This window comes from Panthera onca, chromosome X (assembly GCF_046562875.1).
Source record: "Panthera onca isolate mPanOnc1 chromosome X, mPanOnc1 haplotype 2, whole genome shotgun sequence".
NCBI lineage: Eukaryota > Metazoa > Chordata > Mammalia > Carnivora > Felidae > Panthera > Panthera onca.
In genome coordinates this window covers 46,097,211-46,103,210 of record NC_138357.1, presented here as the reverse complement: position 1 = coordinate 46,103,210, position 6,000 = coordinate 46,097,211, and the positions used below count along the sequence as shown (strand labels likewise).

Below are 6,000 nucleotides of genomic sequence, written 5' to 3'. Positions count from 1 at the left end.
ATTACCTGCAAGTTCCCATTATTCCCTTCTTGGCTCCTGCCAGCTCCTATCTGCATGCTGCCTGACCACTCACTTCTTAGACCACTGGAGGTTCATCCCAGACTGGGTGGTGAAAAAGGGCATCATTCCTGCTGCTCCTGAGAGAAGGTGGTCAAGAAGCTTCAGGAAGGTGTGGGAACTGGGATAGAGAATGTATTCTGGGTCTCCTTAGGGCTGACGTCCCTCACAAGCAGAGTTATCATTCACGATGCATACACTGGGCGAACATGAGCCCTGGGACAGCTGGACACATAGGCAGCCCCACTCCCTCAACAACGGCCTTGCTTCCACTGCCACTCAGCAACTACATTCCTTCCATACCCCTACTGTGCCTGCTCCCCCCCCCCCCAGATTGCTTGGCTGATACCTCTACCCCTGCCACAGAGACCACCTTTGGAGAGATTATCTACCAGTTTCGCTAGATTAGGAGGCTTAACCGCACCTCAGAGATGGTTTTATACTCTCATTTAGTCTGTAAAACAGCCCAAGGAGAGGACTGTATAATCCTCATTTTCAGAGGAAGACACTGGGTCACAGAGGGGTCCTATGACTTGACCAAGGTCGCACAGCTAGTGGGTGTTGGGGTCTGGAAGAAAACCCATATTCTGATTCCAGAACCCATGCCCTTACCACTAGGCTAGACTCCTTGGATCTACCTGTTGGCTTTCTGCAATATTGAGAAAATCCCAAGGGCTACACAACCACATTCCCACACCCCTGAACCAAGGCTGGGCTGGGAGTGCCACCCAAAACACAGCACTCACCTGGAATTGCTGACAGGGGTGGCAGTGAAAGTCTGGGTGAAGGTACAGATACAAGGTACAATAAGTGAATGTGGTTGAATGTCACTTATATGTCAATGACACTTGGTGGGGGGAGAGGGAAAATAGGTTATGAACAGAACCCTGAGAATTTCTTTCCACTTCAACAACAAACAACAATACCCCCTTAGAGTTGCACATGCTTGACACACTCACACAGCATTCCCCAGTCAGGATCTTACATGATACTCATGCTGAAGGGGACAAAAGTTCCTGGGAATCGAGGTGTCAGGAATTGGGAGAGCAACAATAGGAGCGATCTGCCCTCAGTGACAGGAGTGTTACTATGTGCAGACTCTGTGACAGCCACTTCACAAGTTCATTTGATTCCATTTTCACAGCTGCCCAAGAGATGGATATTATTGGGTCCCTTCTGCAAATGAGGAAAATGAGAGGTTAGGTAATAGGCCCAGGTTTGAAAGGTAAGGATTTAGGGTGAGGGCCATCAAACCCCACAGCCTGTTTCCCTAACACCCTGGCACCCAAGGTAGGAATGAAGAACATGCAGGTGTTGGGCTGGGGGCCCACTGGATGGGTGCTGGTTGAAGGTTTGTCACCTGTGTGAACTCAGTCTGAGCTGGGCATGGGGAACGAGGCAGCCACAGGGGCAGGTGACCATCCGCAGAAGGAGTAGAGGGTCAAGTCCCAGGTCAGCATGAAGCTGAGGGTCTGCGGTCCCCTCTTATGATCACCGCCTTCCCTCCTGATGGCCCCAGTGCACCTGTGTCTGTCTCAGTCGGTTCCTTGCCTGAGGGATTATATTCGTTGTCGGGCTACCCATGGATCCTCTGAAGGACCGGTTTGGATGATGTGACATGTGTGGGGGTGGGGAGGGAACAGTGCCTCTGAGAAGCCTCTCCATCTGTCTCCTCAAACACCTCTGCTCTCTGACTTCCATTCCTGCCTCAGGAAGTCCTCTGCTCCCTGGCAGTCTCCCACTTCTGGCCCCCTGACTCAGGGAACCCTGGTTTGTCTCAAGGAGGGCCCAGCTCCTGGCATTGGGTCAGAGGAACGGATGTCATGATGGCAGCCCCCTAGGACCTCAGCCCTCAGCATGGGCAGGAAAAGCCACCATGGCATCCTGGAATTGGAGGAGGGGACACATTTGGTTCAAGGAAAAGAGGGTCCCTCTCAGAACAAGGGAGGGAAGCACCATCTCAGCAGGGAGTAGGAAGGCCTGTCTCAGCATGAAGCCCTGGGGTTGAGGGCCCTTCTCAGTCCAAGGCACCAGCACCTGGCCCAAAGTGGTCACTCTGGTTCTGGAGAGGAGATGGAGCCCTGCTTCCTGGAACACACTCATGGGAAGGCATGTGTCTTAGTCTGCTCAGTCTGCTATAACAAAATACTGCCAAGTTGGTATCTGATAAATGACAGTAATTTTTTGCTATCCACTTTGTAGGCTGGAAAGTCTAGATCAAGTCACCAGCATGGTCGCTTTCTTGTGAGGGCCCTCTTCCTGGTTCATTCCTGGCATCGTTTTGCTGTGTCCTCACATGGTACAAGGTGTTAGGGATCTCTCTGGAGCCTTTTATATAATGGTACTCATTCCATTCAGGAAGGTTGCACCCTCATGACCTCAGCACCTCCCAAAAAACCACCTCTTGATACTGTCATCTTTGGGTGTCAGGATTTCAACAAATGAATGCGGTGAGGTGGGGGACACAAACAGTCAGAACATAGCAGTATGTTAGGGAAAGCTAAGTGCAGAAAGGTAAGAAACAGACCCCAGACCAGGGAAACAGGTAAGCAGGTCACAGGAAGGAAAGGAGACCTCTAAGCACAGGTGAAAGACAGAGAGAGTAGAGAAGGCAGGGCACATGGTCCTCCTCATAGCTGCTGCCTCCTGCAGATGGGCACTGTCAGGTAGCTCATGCTCCCAGGGGCAGAGGTCCCCAGGAAAGGTGTCACAGATTCTCTTCTAGCCACAGCTCCCTCACTTTGTCCAACTCTCAGGCTGACGTCTGCTGAGAAATATGGGGAGGAAGCTGGAAACGAGTCCCAGGGAAAGAGAGACATGTGGGCCCCTGCACCTCCAGCCCCCACTTTTCCACACAGGTACCTTCTCCTGCCTCCTGTCATCACTGATATACACTACCACCCACCGTCAACCCCAACTTTGATCTGCCTCCCTCTTCCCACCTCATTCTTGGAGAGCTTCAGGATCTTGACTGTGGGGACCATCTGTATAATGTCAGACAGGCCATCCAGCCTGTACAGTTTGTTGTTGCTCGAGTTCAAGGACAACAGCTTTTTGTGAGAAGGAGTTAGAGTCACAGTTACTATCTAGGGCCTCAGAAACAAGTCTTCCCTCCACACCATTCGTACCATCCTCTACCATAAAAACAGCACTGGGCATAAGGCCTCACATCAGGGGGAACTCTTTTCAATGATCTTCAGGGTGGCAGCCATGCATTTTCTTCAATTCAGGATTATATCAATATCATGGCCCACCAAGTCTTCAACAATCTGAGAAGAGGCAATAGGAAGGCTGAGAGGGTTCCAGGGTCAGTACCAACCCCTCCCCACATTGTCATCCTTTAAGTATCCCTCCCAGGCAGATCCCTGCCCTAGCATTACTGCTGTCAACTGTACCTGGGTCAAAGCAGAGCCTCTGGAGGTCAAGAATTTGCTGGGAGACATCATAGTGTTTGTTCATGGTCAGCTGCAGAAAGAGATGGAGACAGCCACTGTGAGGCTCTGGTGGGGATAGGGAAATCGGGGGCTGGAGGAAGAAGACGTAGGTCTGGGTGTGAACACACAATGGGCCTTGAGTCTGCATTACCTTTAGATGTTCTATTTCTTCTGGCTCCAACTCATACCACACAGAGTAGGATACAGCAGAATGACTGACAAAGAGATATCTACAGAAAGGAGGGGTGGGGTAAGCACTAGGAACTCTCATTCTAAAGAAGACAGCTAACCCCTGGCCTGTCCTCCTTCCCCAGGACTAGGTACAGGTAATGTCCTTGACACAAACCTTCTGGTTCTCCTCGTTACACATCTTAGAGCTGACACCCTTCAATGCAGAGGCAGTGTCAGCATCCTGGACAAAGTTCTAGGCCTGTGTTTTCACATAGTGGAACTACAGGTGGCAGAAGCAACAGAAAAAGTGTTGGAGAACCAGCTCTCCCCCTTCCCTGTGCCCACTCCTCTGGCTTCACCATTCTCTTATACATCAAAAGGGGTGAAGGGTACACTGCAATGGCTCAGGATTGAAATCAGTAGCCATGTATTGTCATACTTTCTTCCATAGGGCATGTAAGGGGTAAAAGAGAGGATAGGAGAGAAGAGTGGCAACATGGAATTAAGACTAGAGAACAGATCCTTTTCCAACCACCTACTGAGCTTGAAAAGAAAGTGCTAAAAAAAGGATCATTGACATAATTTCATATTTTGTACCAAATATGGATTTCTTTATTTTTATTGTTTTATTTATTTTTTTAGAGAGAGAGAAAGCATGCTCAAGTGGAGCAGGGGCAGAGAGAGGGGGACAGAGGATCCAAAGCCGGCTCTGTGCTGACAGCAGTAAGCCCGATGTAGGGTTTGAACTCGTGAACTGTGAAACCATGACCTGAGCCAAAGTTGGACACTCAACTGACATTAGCCACCCAGGTGCTCCCCCAAATAGGGATTTATTAAATGCCCTTTCTCTCCATTCAAACCTCTCCTTCCAAATAAACACTTAAGATATTAGACGTGATCTTCCTTTTATACATTTCCAGGAGATTCTATCTCGTGAAGACCCTGCTTGCCTCTCAGATAAAGTCTCCAGAGACTCGACCTCCATCTCCCGCACTCATCTTGAGCCAAACTGAGACATCCAGTGGAAAGTTGCTCCATCACCTTGGGTGCAGTTTTCACCTTTGCTTTTAGCCATCCTCTACTCTTATCCCTTTACATCATTTCTCTGAACCTACCCTTAGGTGACCGAGGCAGATAACTCCTAGAAGAAAGAAAGAAAGAAAGAAAGAAAGAAAGAAAGAAAGAAAGGGACACATTACAAATCTCACCTGTTCCCAGCAAAATAATCTAGCACCTCTACACAAGACCATCACAGCTGCCCTGACCTGTCTCTCCTGCACATTCCATACGTCTTGCCAGAACTGTGATCTCGAACCCACTCTTATAGTTCCATCTTGCCCATTCACCTTCATTTATCTCCATAGAGTAATTCTTTCTTTCCATATGTCCACATTAGCATGGACAAAATTTTAATAATGCCACTGGCCCCTCCCATGGTACAGTTCGTTGGCCTAGTGGATGCTGTGGGGAAGTGGAGAGAAAGAAGAAATCCATGAGTTCTAAAAAAGATTTCTACACTTTTGCCCCTCGGATACCAAGACTACCAGACTACCATTAAGATTGCTCAACCATTAATTAATGCCTACACTCTGTCATGTTGTAGGGAAAAAAAAGATATAGTTAACTACAGGGTTATGTATTCCACTGGCTAGTACAGGTCAACCATGATGACTGATCACTTAACATTGTTAAAGAAGAGACAACAGGCCCCAAATGGAGTCACTAATGCTATAAGCGTGTGTCACCTAATTTCAGGTGATTACACCTAATACAGGTCACCTTATTTACTTAATACCTAACCTAATTGCAGTCTCAGCCTCTCTCAGGAATGTAATCTTAACTAGTTAGTCTGGCATCTCCTGGTCAGTACTAGTGAGGTAATCTGCTTAATAGGCCCCTGCCATCCCCCAAAAGGAAGGTCACCTTGTCTGAAACAATCCACTATTTGTTAGTAATTTCCTTGTCCTGTTGCTTTCTGCCTATAAAGGTCTTCCATTTTGACCAGCTCTTAGGAACTTCTTTCCATTTGCTAGATGGCATGCTGCCTAATTCATGGATTGTTGAATAAATCCAATAATATCTTTAAAATTTACTCACTTGAATTTATTTTTAACACTATCTTATTTGGGGTTGTACATAAGTATCATTCATTGCTGCTTCTCCCTCTTGTTCATGGATTCATGAAGATGAATGCCAGAAATGCCATGTTTATATCAGCTTTCATACTTCCTTGGGAAACACCCAGGTATCTAGGTCCTCTTTGAAAGGAATTATGTCTATCAACATACTCTGAAATCAGGAAGAACGGTATAAAAACAACAAAATTAAAACCAAATCA

General features: G+C 47.6%; 1 long non-coding RNA gene and 1 pseudogene across 1 annotated transcript in view; both read right to left on the bottom strand.

Moving 5' to 3' along the window:
* Window positions 1-1,597: 1,597 nt before the first annotated feature.
* Window positions 1,598-4,118, bottom strand: LOC145714633 (nuclear RNA export factor 5-like; annotated as a pseudogene).
* Window positions 4,119-4,136: 18 nt separating this feature from the next.
* Window positions 4,137-6,000, bottom strand: part of LOC145714631 (uncharacterized) — a 102,342-nt gene continuing 100,478 nt past the window's right edge. The window contains exons 4-5 of the long non-coding RNA XR_014136915.1: window positions 5,760-5,951; window positions 4,137-4,803 (exon numbers count right to left, since the gene is read on the bottom strand). This is a non-coding gene — a long non-coding RNA (uncharacterized LOC145714631). The remainder of the gene's footprint in view (window positions 4,804-5,759; window positions 5,952-6,000) is intronic.